The sequence below is a fragment of the Bufo bufo genome, chromosome 5, assembly GCF_905171765.1.
Source record: "Bufo bufo chromosome 5, aBufBuf1.1, whole genome shotgun sequence".
In the NCBI taxonomy this organism is placed as follows: domain Eukaryota; kingdom Metazoa; phylum Chordata; class Amphibia; order Anura; family Bufonidae; genus Bufo; species Bufo bufo.
The window spans coordinates 226,357,767-226,372,232 of record NC_053393.1 but is presented as its reverse complement, the minus strand read 5'-3'; the positions used below and the strand labels follow the sequence as shown (position 1 = coordinate 226,372,232).

General features: G+C 43.7%; 1 protein-coding gene across 2 annotated transcripts in view; it reads left to right on the top strand.

The window, feature by feature from the left end:
• Window positions 1-14,466, top strand: part of SUGCT (succinyl-CoA:glutarate-CoA transferase) — a 1,029,682-nt gene that overhangs the window by 914,032 nt on the left and 101,184 nt on the right. The gene's annotated exons all lie outside the window — the stretch shown is intronic.

Here is a 14,466-nt window from a genome sequence, read left to right as displayed (position 1 = left end):
GGTGTAATTACAAGTATGGTATCCCCATTCATTTCTATGGGACGGCTCTCTAGCATTCACTTGAACAGAAAGAGACGTCCCATAGAAGTGAATGGGAACGCCATACTTGTAATTACACCTGCTCACCACTGTGGTTGCTGCGGAGAGCAGGTAAACAGAGCAGAGAAGGTAGCTCTCGTATGAGCTCTGCATTCTCTTCAAACAGCTGATTGGTGGGGGAGCTGTCTTATATTTAGAAGCAGAGGTGGATCCGCCGAAGTTACTGTATGTAGAGGCCGGCGCCTCTTCATAACTTCGGCACATCCACCACCAGTGCAGGGCTTTATTCATACCGACGTCTAAAATGCCGGTCTTAATAAATGTGCTCCATAGTTTGTAAAGCTGAAAAAAGGCATATGTCCATCTAGTTGAGCCTATTATGCTGCAAAGTGGATCCAGACATAGAGGATCCCCCCTCTGTTGGGGTGCATTTACACGACCGTATGTACATTATGGTTTTCAAAACCCAGATCCCCAAAGTATAGATGACGTATGTGTGACGTCAGTGTTGCATCTGTTTTTGTCTTTCGTGTGCTTTCTGCATCTGTATTTCTGTTCCGCAAAAGATATAACAAATCCTTTTTTTGACCGTGAATGCAGACCATGGACCGATTTAAATCAATGGTTCTACAAAAAAAATGGTTGCCACATTGACGTCATCTGTATTTTGTGGAACCGCGTTTTGTGCACTGCAAAATACAGTCGTGTGAATGCTCACCTAATGTTACAGTCCTGGGTATAAAAAGATCATGGGTGAGATCTCTGCATTGCTCTTTGATATATTTATACATGGTTATTAGATCGCCCCACAGATGTCTTTTTTCTTAACAATATAATCATCTTTCTGGGTACTGTAGTCCACCCATTCCACACAGTTTGTAGGACTTGAGTTGTGGTAATCTGGAGTTTGCCTAGCTAAAAGCAGTACATTATCACAATACATCTAACGATTATCATTGCCATTCATATACACTGCTCAAAAAAATAAAGGGAACACAAAAATAACACATCCTAGATCTGAGTTAATTAAATATTCTTCTGAAATACTTTGTTCTTTACATAGTTGAGTGTGCTGACAACAAAATCACACAAAAATAAAAAAATGGAAATAAAATTTTTCAACCCATGGAGGTCTGGATTTGGAGTCACACTCAAAATTAAAGTGGAAAAACACACTACAGGCTGATCCAACTTTGATGTAATGTCCTTAAAACAAGTCAAAATGAGGCTCAGTAGTGTGTGTGGCCTCCACGTGCCTGTATGACCTCCCTACAACGCCTGTGCATGCTCCTGATGAGGTGGCGGACGGTCTCCTGAGGGATCTCCTCCCAGACCTGAACTAAAGCATCTGCCAACTCCTGGACAGTCTGTGGTGCAACGTGACATTGGTGGATAGAGCGAGACATGATGTCCCAGATGTGCTCAATTGGATTCAGGTCTGGGGAACGGGCGGGCCAGTCCATAGCATCAATGTCTCCAGCCACATGAGGTCTAGCATTGTCTTGCATTAGGAGGAACCCAGGGCCAACCGCACCAGCATATGGTCTCACAAGGGGTCTGAGGATCTCATCTCGGTACCTAATGGCAGTCAGGCTACCTCTGGCGAGCACATGGAGGGCTGTGCGGCCCTCCAAAGAAATGCCACCCCGCACCATTACTGACCCAATGCCAAACCGGTCATGCTGGAGGATGTTGCAGGCAGCAGAACGTTCTCCACGGCGTCTCCAGACTCTGTCACGTCTGTCACATGTGCTCAGTGTGAACCTGCTTTTATCTGTGAAGAGCACAGGGTGCCAGTGGCGAATTTGCCAATCTTGGTGTTCTCTGGCAAATGCCAAACGTCCTGCACGGTGTTGGGCTGTAAGCACAACCCCCACCTGTGGACGTCGGGCCCTCATATCACCCTCATGGAGTCTGTTTCTGACCGTTTGAGCAGACACATGCACATTTGTGGCCTGCTGGAGGTCATTTTGCACGGCTCTGGCAGTGCTCCTCCTGTTCCTCCTTGCACAAAGGCAGAGGTAGCGGTCCTGCTGCTGGGTTGTTGCCCTCATACGGCCCCCTCCACGTCTCCTGATGTACTGGCCTGTCTCCTGGTAGCGCCTCCATGCTCTGGACACTACGCTGACAGACACAGCAAACCTTCTTGCCACAGCTCGCATTGATGTGCCATCCTGGATAAGCTGCACTACCTGAGCCACTTGTGTGGGTTGTAGACTCCGTCTCATGCTACCACTAGAGTGAAAGCACCGCCAGCATTCAAAAGTGACCAAAACATCAGCCAGGAAGCATAGGAACTGAGAAGTGGAAAGTGGTCACCACCTGCAGAACCACTCCTTTATTGGGGGTGTCTTGCTAATTCCCTATAATTTCCACCTGTTGTCTATCCCATTTGCACAACAGCATGTGAAATTGATTGTCACTCAGTGTTGCTTCCTAAGTGGACAGTTTGATTTCACAGAAGTGTGATTGACTTGGAGTTACATTGTGTTGTTTAAGTGTTCCCTTTATTTTTTTGAGCAGTGTACTTCTGAGCAATAAAGCTTTTGAGAATTAACTACTCTATTACTAAACTGATGAAAATAAGTTGGATTGCAAAAAGCTTCAAATATGAGTTTGGACTTTGTGACTTTTGAACTCTTAGATAAATACATTACCTTGGTCCTCAAAAGCCCTTCGTCCTCATGTGAAACCCACTGTCTTCAGACCAAAATAAGATTTTACGCTTAGATCTCCTGATGCGTTATAATAGGCAACTTATGGCTATTCTTTTCACCCCAAGCAGGCTTTCAGCCAATGAATATTGAATTAATTTTTCTTATAAAAATCATATGGAATTTGTTTGTTCCTTTAAATGAATGCCAAGCTATAGAAAATTCTTGAACAGTATTTAAATATTTAAAACTGCTCTAAGAATTAGAAAAATAATCCTTGCTTGGTGACATGACCTAGATATGAAAGCTGGCCAACATAGCAAGCAGAATTCATTGATTCTGCCATTAATCATTAATTCTTTTGGCAGAAATTTGTAATTAATTGTCAAATGATGAGTTTGTAGCAGAACTGTTTGCTGTCCGCTGCCCATATCTGCCTACTGATAACATTTATCTCCTATATAGTTATACACTGTAGTTATAAAAGACGTGCTGTTCAGTATGTCCATCAAGTTTAACTAAGGGACGGAAGGGGGTGTGAAGGAAGGAAGGGGAGTGGGAAGCCTAAATATTACACATTTGCAAAAGGATTAAAACGGTTATCCCTGGAAAAAAAAAAATCCGGGGTAAAAAGTCACAAACCCCTGGTTTCCGACTTTTTAGACCCATCACCTTAATATGAGCACAAGTGGTGTTTCTACACCACCCTCAACATTTTCTGAAAAGGGGGTATGGTGGGGGCAGCATGTGGGTGATGCCATCAGCCCCGACACATTTATCATAATGTACTCCAGTTTTCTGGTGTAAGTGATGACTGAAATTTACGTCAGCCAGTGGCTGGCACAGATTTCAGTTTAGGCACATCATCTGCTAGAGGATGCACCTAATTTATGATGAGATGTTAGCGACATCATAAATTAAACTCATCCTCTGGCGGTGCAGGGGATATCAAAGATCCAGCCCATAATTACAAACTTCTTTTGCACTTACACTTATTTAAAAAAATGGGTGTATCCCCACTTATTCCAGGAATAACGTTATCACTACACCACCTGCTGTTTATAGTCAACTGCCTTTTTACGTGGTACAACCCCGGTAATGTTATTATGTTTTAAGTAATTATTCAAGACTTTTTAAAACCATTCATTGTACCTACTATGACCATATTGTGAAGTAGAATATTCCACTAATTCACATGTCTTATGATGAAGAAGCCTTATCACCCTGGAGACAGAACCTCTGTTGTGGGGATTTTACATGGAACATTTCTTTACTGTATTTTTTCTATGGGCCATTTATATATTTTGAATAAATTAATCATGTCGCCCCTTATACGCCTCTTTAAAGGGGTTGTGTCATCTCATACATTGGGAGCATATTGCTAGAACTATGCCCCCAGTGTCTGATAGGTGTGGATTCCACCTCTGGGACCGGCAACTATCGTTAGGATGGAGCCCGCAAAGTAAAGGAGTGTGCACCTCGCATGGTGCTGGCTTGGCTATTTCCGTCAGCCCCATAGAAGTGAATGAAGCTGCGGCTGCGCTTGCGTGGTACGCTTCTTGTTCCTTTCAATGGGACTTACGAAAATAGCGAGTTCACTGCTCAGCTCTTTTCAGCACTCTGATAGAAATTAATGAAGGGCATCCACCCATGCACCGTAAGCCCTCCTTCACTTTGCTTTTTGTTCTACAGATAGCTGCGGGTCTCAGAGGTGGGACCTGCACCTATCAGGCAATGGGGGCATATCATAATGATGTGACCCCAATGTATGAGATGGTACAACCCCTTCAATTCTTAAGCTTTCTGCATTACTAAAGCCCCTTTAGAAAGGTCAGGCAACTATCAAGACCAAACAGTTTGTCCCCAATAATTGCCTGCTCATCAGACAAGGTGAGAGTGGCATTTACATGAATGAATCATCTCCTCTGTATGGGTACGAGCAATTCCTGCTGTGATCACTGTGATCTGCTGATGGTCTGTCCAATTAGGGCTGTATACAGTGAGAAGAGGAGAGGGTCTAAGACTGAACCCTGAGAAACTCAAACAGCGAGAGTGAGAGGTGGAGAAGTGGAGCCATCGAATGATACACTGAAAGAGCGGCCAGAGAGATAGGAAGAAAACCAGGAGAGGACAGTGTCCTTTAGACCAATGGATTGGATCTATACACCGCTTACTCTAGTTTTAGGGGGTGTTTTGGAGCTGACAGAATCCCTTTAAGGTGAAAACGCTGCTGTTTCTTTCTGAAAATGAATAGAAGCACTTATGTAGGAAGCAGCGAGCTTACTATTATTCTGTTCGTAAGATTTGTTGATCTCAAGAGGTTTCTCTGTTCTCTTCTCTTTCCAATCCTTCTTCGCCTTTAGTCTTTCTGGCATTTTCCTCTTTGCATATAGGTGTCTCTTTCCTTTATTTTTGGCCTGGTTTAGCTTCTGTGTTTTCTTTGGCTATTTACTTAACTGGCAGCACAATAAATAACTTTTATTCACAAGCGGCTTATTCATGATGCCAATAGAAAGAGTATAATACGCCAAGCACATGTTTACAAAATGTGTTGGTAGAGGCTTTGAAAACTAGATATTACAATTATTAGGAACAATTGCAGTTTTACAGTTTTTGGCATTTGCTGGGACTCTCAATTGCATTAAAAACATTCTCTAGTAAATTATAGCTTATAAAAAGTGAGTGAGTTATGAGAGAAGAGGTAGTTTTGGAATCCAATGCCTCCCAAGGTTTCATTCTATGACACTCACTTCCAAGAAATTCAGGTCTGATGTTGGATTTCTTAACTAAAATACAGTCAGTGGCGTACATAGAGAAGTAAGGGCCCCATAGCAAGGATCAAACCAGGCCCCCCACACAGGACAGAAGGGCTTCCGCCTAAACCCTTTTCAATGACCGTTGGGGCATTTTCCCACTGCCTCATTTGCTAAAAGTTGTTCCTTTAGAGGGCAGAGTCCTGACCAAGTTTTCACCTCCAGTAGAAGAGGAGATGTTCCCAACTGGGCCCCCTTTTTTCCTGGGCCCCATAGCAGTCGCATGGTCTTCCGCTATTGTAGTTACGCCCCTGGATACAGTATAACACAATGGCATAATTGGAGACATATTCCCAAGCGCAGTGCTTGGTCCTGGCTTCTCCTACCTGTACTGCTGTCACACATTGTAATAATGAATATGCTTTGGTTATATGCAGGGGCGTAACTATCATAGCGGCAGACTATGCGCCTGCTATGGGGCCCAGGGCAAGAGGGGGCCCAGTTGGGATCATCCCCTTTTCTATTGGAGGTGAAAACTTGGTCAGGACTCTACCCTCTAAAGCAGGAATGGCCAAACTGTGGCTCTACAGCTGTTGTAAAACTACAATTCCCACCATGCCCTGCTGTAGGCTGATAGCTGTAGGTAGTCTGGGCATGCTGGGAGTTGTAGTTTTGGCCATCCCTGCTCTAAAGAGACAACTTTTAGCAAATGAGGCTGTGGACAAAATGTCCCAAGGGTCATTAAAAGGGGTTTGGGTGGAAACCCTTCTGTCCTTTGTGGGGGCCTGGTTTGATCCTTGCTATGGGGCCCTTACTTCCCTATGTATGCCACTGGTTATATGTATGTTTATACAGTATGTTTTTGATGTCTACTGTTCTGTTTCTATTGTACACATTCACTAGTAGTCAAGCTTAAAATAGGTAGTCCACTGGCTAAGTGATGCAGAATGTATAAGACATGATTCCTGGTGATCTAGTAGTGTATTCATAGACCAGCAGATGGGACTTTAGTGCATAAATAAATTACTTAGTAGCAGTGGCGTACCAAGGGGGGGGCGGGGGGGCGGCCTGCCCCGGGTGCCACTCACAAGGGGGGTGCCATGACGGAGTCACCCCTCCTCCATCCACTGCTGCACCGCGACGCGACTCCGCCAGGCGCCAGCTTCAAGTTCTGTGGAAGGATTATTGCGGCGGCGCGCAACATGACGTCACGACGCTAACGCCGCGCCGCCTTCACGGATCTTTTAAAGAAGCGGAAGGATCCATTACCAGCGGTCGGACGGAGCCTGAGGCATTATCAAAATGTGAGTAAATAATTGTGTAATTAAGGGGTGTGTGTGTGTGTGTGTAATTAAGTGGAGGTTTGTAATTAAGGGGGGGGTGTAATTAAGGGATGTGTGTGTGTAATTAAGGGAGGGGTTTGTAATTAAGGTGGGGAGGGAGGGGGTGTAATTAAGGGGGGGAGTCGAGTGTGTAATTAAGGGGGGGTGTAATTAAGGGAGGGGGTGTAATTAAGGTGGGGAGGGAGGGGGTGTAATTAAGGGAGGAGGTGACGTGTAATTAAGGGAGGGGGTGTAATTAAGGGGAGAAGAGAGGGGGTGTAATTAAGGGGGGTGTGTGTAATTAAGGGGGGGTGTAATTAAGGTGGGGAGGGAGGGGGTGTAATTAAGGGGGGGTGTTATTAAGGGAGGGGGTGTAATTAAGGGGAGAAGAGAGGGTGTAATTAAGGGGGGTTAAGGATTTGTTCATTTTATTGATGGGGATTTGGATTTTTTTTCTTTTTGGTGCAGATGGAAAGTGATTTTTTTAAGGGGGTGCAGGTTTTTATTTTATTAAGGAAGGTTTAAGGGGTCTATTAAGGGGTGGTTAATGGGTTTTATTAAGGGGGGTTAATGGGTTTATTTCGTTAAGGGGGTGTGCAGAGGTTTATTTTATTAAGGGGTTTTATTTTGTTAAGGGGTGTGCAGGGGTTTATTTTATTAAGGGGGGGTTAATGGGTTTATTTCGTTAAGGGGGTGTGCAGGGGTTTATTTTTATTAAGGAGGGTGCAGGGTTTTACTTTATTAAGGGAGGTTAAGGGGTTTTATTAAGGGGGTATAGAGCTTACAAATTTGTAATAAATATTATTGAAAACATTGAAAAAAGTTTGTGCATGTTTTCTTAACTTTCTTGGGGGGGGGGGGGGGGGGGTGCCAAACAAAGGGTTCGCCCCGGGTGCCAAATGCTCTAGGTACGCCCCTGCTTAGTATATCATCAACTGAGCGCTCAATTGATTTTAACCCCTGTGGACATGCACATACATATACTTCACTGCTGCCAGGCAGGAAAAGCCAGCTGCCATACATGAACAATGCTGTGGTGAAGTTGTGATGGCACTCTTCTGCAATGGTCAGGATTGGATTTAATTCTAGTCCTGGCTATTTAACCCCTTATATGCTGCAGTCAATAGCAATTGCATGTCTAAGTGGTTAGACCGAGAGAGGAGGCTCCCTCTGCTACCCCATCAGTCCCTAGGTCTGTCAAATTAACACACTTAACAGTTGGGCCTAATAGACTGTCTGTTCAATAAAATAGTGAAAAAAAAAGAAAAGAAATACAAAATGGCTTTTCTCCATTAAAAATTATTTATTAGCCAAAAAAAGTAAACAGTATGCAATCAAGAAGTAGTACACACCCCAAAATGATACCAGTGAAAATATCAACTCGTTGCAAAAAAACAAGCTCTCACAGTGCCATTGATAGAAAAATAAAAAGTTATAGCTCTCAGAATATGAGGGAATATTTTGTTTTATTTTGTCTCATTTATTGTAAGCCCTCACAGGCAGAGCCCTCTCTTCCTCTCTCCTTCTGTACTAGCTTGTAACTCGTCTTGTTCATGATTAGCACAATTGTTTGTATTGTGTATATATACCCCATGTCATATGAATGGTGCTTTAATAATAATAATAATAATAATAATAATAATAACATGACAAAAACTATATACATGTTGTATTGCTTTTGACTTGCTGAATACATTTAACATGTTCCTTAAACTGCATGGTGAATGCTGAAAGAATGGGACCCAAAAAACAAAACCCCCAAAATTGGCATAGCTGTTTTTACTATTTTACCCCCCCCCTCAAAAATAAATAAATAAACATTTTCCAATACCCTAGACAGTGAGCAGTCGTTCCCACAGAAATTAATGGAGCATTGGACCAACATACTATTATTCCATTCATAGAGGTGACTCAGGGAACCCTTTAGCCTGGGTCACACTTCAGTGTTTTGGTCAGTGATTTCCATAAGTGATTGTGAGCCAAAACCAGGTGTGGCACTAAACACAGAACAAGGGAAAATCTTTCCCTTATACCTTATGTCTGTGTGGCCTCAACTTCTGGTTTTGGCTCTCAATCACTGATAGAAATCACTGATCAAATCACTGAAGTGTGAACTAGGCCTTATTCTCATGACAGGGGGACCCAGTATTTGGACCCCTCATGATTTTTATTTACCCCCTACCCTGTGGATAGGTGACAAATAATATTTGTAGGACAACCTGTTTAAGTACCCAATCCAAGCTGGGTACTTAAGGATTTAATGACTGGCAGCCAGATAGTGATTTGCTTGATGTCCATGGTCCTGTTGCAGTTGCATAGTAGTATGGTTACACTCTCATTGTGACAGTGAAAGTTACTCCATCAAGACAATAAGTCAATCTTTTAAAATTTTACTGTAGATACCGTATTTTTCGCCCCATAAGACCCACTTTTTCCTCCCCAAAAATGGGAGGAAAATGCCCCTGCGTCTTATGGGGCGAATGCTGACAGTTTAACATCGCTGGATGCGATGTACGGAGCGGGGGCTGGGGGAGGAACTGGGAGGAGGAGCTGAGGGCCGGCAATAGCGGTGGGGCGGTGCGGTCACTGTACTATAGCCCCGCCCCACCGCTCCGGTATTCTAATATAAAATGTATTATTGAATTAAAAGTTATTAAACATGCCCCCCTCACTCCTAATAGTACCGTATATCGTAATTGCTTATGAATAATGCCGGCAGGCAGGCCGGGCGGGCGGCAGCGTAACTCCCTGATGTCACGTGCCTGCGCCGCCTCCTTTATGAATGAAGCAGGCGGCGCAGGCAAGTGACGTCAGCCGGCATTATACAGAAGCAATTAGGATATACGGTACTATTAGGAGTGAGGGGGGCATGTTTTAATAACTTTAAATTCAAGAATACATTTTATATTTGTATACTGGGGGGGCGGCGGCGGCGGCGGGGGGGGCACACGGAATCTGTGGATGGCACAGTTAAGGGGTGGGGGTCTGTGGATGGCACTGTTATGGGCTGGGGGGGGTCTGTGGATGGCACTGTTATGGGGTGGGGGGTCTGTGGATGGCACATATATAACAGTGCCATCCACAGATCCCCACCCCTTAACTGTGCCAGCCACAGATCCCCCCCCTGTAACAGTGTCCATCATCCACAGATCCCCCCATAAGTGTCCGTCATCCACAGATCCCCCCATAAGTGTCCGTCATCCACAGATCCCCCCCATAAGTGTCCGTCATCCACAGATCCCCCCATAAGTGTCCGTCATCCACAGATCCCCCCATAAGTGTCCGTCATCCACAGATCCCCCCATAAGTGTCCGTCATCCACAGATCCCCCCCATAAGTGTCCGTCATCCACAGATCCCCCCATAAGTGTCCGTCATCCACAGATCCCCCCCATAAGTGTCCGTCATCCACAGATCCCCACCATAAGTGTCCGTCATCCACAGATCCCCCCATAAGTGTCCATCATCCACAGATCCCCCCCATAAGTGTCTGTCACTGACAGATCCCCCCATAAGTGTCCGTCATCCACAGATCCCCCCCATAACAGTGTCCGTCATCCACAGATCCCCCCATAACAGTGTCCGTCATCCACAGATCCCCCCATAACAGTGTCCGTCATCCACAGATCCCCCATAACAGTGTCCGTCATCCACAGATCCCCCCCATAACAGTGTCCGTCATCCACAGATCCCCCATAACAGTGTCCGTCATCCACAGACCACCATTAGTTCCAAACCCACCAAAAGCACACCTTTTGGTTAAAAAATTATTTTTTCTTATTTTCCTCCCCAAAAACCTAGGTGCGTCTTATGGGCCGGTGCGTCTTATAGGGCGAAAAATACGGTAGATTTTGCTATAGAAAGATAGTGTAAAGATACATACAGATATTATTAGAGGGTAATTCTTCCATAATTTTGAGTATTGATTTAAAGGGGTTTTTCAAGATTTTAATACTGATTACCTATCCTTTGGATAGGTCATCCTCTGGATAGGTCATCAGTATCTGATCAGTGGGGGTCTGACACCCAGAATCCCCGTCGATCTGCTGTTTGAGAAGGCAGCAGTCACGTGGCCTAAGCACAGCTCAGCCCTATCGAAGTGAATGGTGCCAAGCTACGATGCCAAGCACAGCCGCTATACAATTGATGGCACTGTGCATTGTAAGTTATGAGAAGGCCACGGTGCTCACAGGAGCGCCAGTGCCTTCTCAAACAGCTTTGCAGCAGGAGTTCCAGGTGTCGGACCGCCACCGATCAGATAAAAACCCTTTTAAACATCCTGTCAAATTGATGCTGAAATATTGTAATGTCAAAAGCAAATGTCTAAAGTAAAGTTTCACTATCCAACGTGTCTAATAATTAATAAAAGTTTAATCAGAAACTTCAGAAGATTCTGTAATTTGACACCCACTCTTAGCTTTGAAGGGGTTGAATAAGGGCTGTAGGAACATCAAGAGGACAGCCACTCACTTATGCCAAGGGGATTTTGGAAATGATCCTCATTTGCTGACAGCACCCTCATTACTGATTGTGTAAGTAATTTATCAGGCATTTCTGAAAATAAACCTTTCATTTATGCTAATAGGACTTGGCAGGGAGGAAGCTTTGGCAGGACTTAACGTTCCTAGGTCTTGAAAAAAAAAAACATGTTAAGGTCTAAGCATTTTTTTAAAAATATTTATCAGGCATGTGATTTTAAAAGTGCCAGCTAATAATACAAGCACAGGACGGGCGGAAGCAAATATTTCCTATTGAAAGTGCATAATACCAAACTTGGTTACAGTACAGTAGAAGTGTGTCTGGCAAGCATTCATTTTTTAAATAATCATTTCAAAAATGATTTAGCACTTGAATTATTTTAAGTGACTTGTCAGATGTAGATTTTATAATCTCATCTATTTATCTATTTTACCCATTGCTTACATAATGTCACCATATGCTGAAATGAGGTGCACAGATTGAAATCTCGTCAATCTCTGTCCCAATTGATAACCCTATCATAGACAAAAACAGGACCAAACTGGAGAGTTTGTCCATTACAACAAATCAGTAGAAACTCTTTAATAATCCTGTTACACCACAAAAATGGCGTTAAAAAGTTGCAAGTTATAGTGCACGCCATACTTGCTCCATAAGTTGCGTCTTTTAGTGCTTCTAAAAATTCACAGAGTCGTCAGCACTCAGACCCAGTAAACGCCAGCATGGGAAGGAAAAAATCCACGATATGTTGAAAGGATTCCCAGAGAGCGTTCGTATGCTTCGATCAAATGCTCTTTATTTTGTCCATACATCAGAACATATATCAATGGACGCGTTTTGGCCCGTCCAGCCTTCATCAGCTCTGAGCTGATGTGTTACGGAAAAAAAGTCTCAGAATGGCTTGGATAAATAAAAGTGTTCCAAAGCTGCTGCCACATAAAGTGACACATGTCAGATTTGCAATAAAATGTCCTAGGCAGAAGGGCGAAAACTGGCCCTCAACCTGCGGCCCTCGAGCTGTTGTAAAACTACAACTCCCAGCATGCCGAAACAGCCTACAGCTATCAGCCTACAGCAGGGCATTGTGGGAGTTGTAGTTTTACAACAGCTGGAGGGCCGCAGGTTGAGCATGCCTGCTATACAGGTACTATAAACAGGGCCAGTGGCCCATGTTTACTAAGGGCTCATTCTCACGACCGTATGTCTTTTTCAGTGTTTTGCGGGCCGTTTTTAACGGATAATTTTTTCCGTTTTTTGTTTTCAGTAGTGTTTCCGGTTCCATTCCGTTTTTATGTTCCGTTTTTCCGTATGGCATATACAGTATACAGTAATTACATAGAAAAAATTGGCCTGGGCATACAATTTTCAATAGATGGTTCCGCAAAAACTGAAAGAATACATTGACTTGAATGGAGACACGGAACGTGATTTGCATGCAATAATAGGACATGTTCTATCTTTGAATGGAACGGAAAAAACGGAAATACGGAAACGGAATGCACACAGAGACACTTCAGTGTTTTTTGCTGACCCATTGAAATGAATGGTTCAGTATACTGAACTAAAAAAACGGCCAGTATACTGAATGCAAAAAACGTTTGTGTGCATGAGCCCTAAGACTGGTTATTTTATGCTAGTGGAGGAGCTGGAATTGAACCCTTTCAGGACCAAGCCATTTTTCACCTTAAGGACCAGGCCATTTTTTAGCAAATCTGACGTGTCTTTTTATGTGGTTATAGCTTTAAAACAATTTTACTTATCCATGCCATTCTGAGATTGTTTTCTTGTCACATATTGTACTTCATGACAGTCGTAAAATTGAGTCAAAAACTTTAATTAGTATTTATATAAAAATAGAAAATTTACCCCAAATTTTGAAAAATTAGCAGATTTCCAAATTTCAATTTCTCTACTTTTATAATCTATAGTAATAACTCCAAAAATAGTTATTACTTTACATTCTCCATATGTCTACTTCATGTTTGGATCATTTTGTGAATGCCATTTTATTTTTTGGGGACATTAGAAGGCTTAGAATCAAATCTTGAAATTTTGAATTTTTTAAGGACCAGTTCAGGTCTGAAGTCACTTTGTGAGATTTACATAATAGAAACCACCCAAAATGACCCCATTTTAGAAACTACACCCCTGAAGGTATTCAAAACTGATTTTACAAACATTGTTAACCCTTTATGTGTTCCACAAGAATTAATGGAAAATGGAGATGAAGTTTCAGAATTTTTTTTCCACCAAACAAAACTCAATATTTACTGCGCTGATTCTGTAGTTTACAGAAACACCCCTTATGTGGTTGTAAACTGCTGTACGGGCACACGGCAGGACACAGAAGGAAAGGAACACCATATGGTTTTTGGAAGGCAGATTTCACTGGGATCATTTTAAGCTGTGCTAGATAGTGATAGATCTCACAGAGGTGAGAGGCAAGGAAGGGGTGGATAGTGCGGTCCACACCCCTATTCCAACACAGGTGAGACCAGCTGGGGGTGTTCGGGCTGGCATAAAGCACCTCCCAGGGTGTTAGTCTAGGAAAAGGAGATTCTTTGTGCAACAGGGTCCTGCTGGAGGCTCTGTATTAGTGGTCTCAGCCGGGCTGGCTGAGGGACCACGGGATTAGGTGCTAGCATTGGGGGATGCTGTGATGCCTGGGCGCAAGGGTCCCGAGGCCAGAGTCAGAGGGAATACTGGGCCACACTCCCCCATAAAGGTACTGGATGTGAGCCAGACGGCTGTGGGACACTGGGCTGGGAAAGCCACTTGTAATTACCGTGTGCGAATGGTGCTTTAAGTAAGGTAGGAAGATACCTTGTTTAGTTAGAGCCCAGCCGGGCAGGTGTTTATTTTGTATGATTTATGTTTGTTTTGCTGAGGTGCCAAATAAAAGCGACGTTTGGACCTTAAACTTGGTGTCTGGCGAAGATACTTGTGTGAATGACCCCCATGGAAGAGCTGCCCTGTCACATTTGAAGATCCCCTGAGGCACCCCTACAGTAGAAACTCCCTACTCGCTGTAAAACGCTCAACAGGCAAAAACCAATGTTTCCCTATGGGCATGGTTCTCACCTCTACGCCCCAAGAAGTACAGGAGCTTCTTTGGGGCGTATTGTCGCGCGTATTGTGGCAATTTTTCATTGGATGCCTCTGTGGTTAATCACACAAACGCACGTACTACACGCGTTTCCAAAATACAAAAACGCCCGAA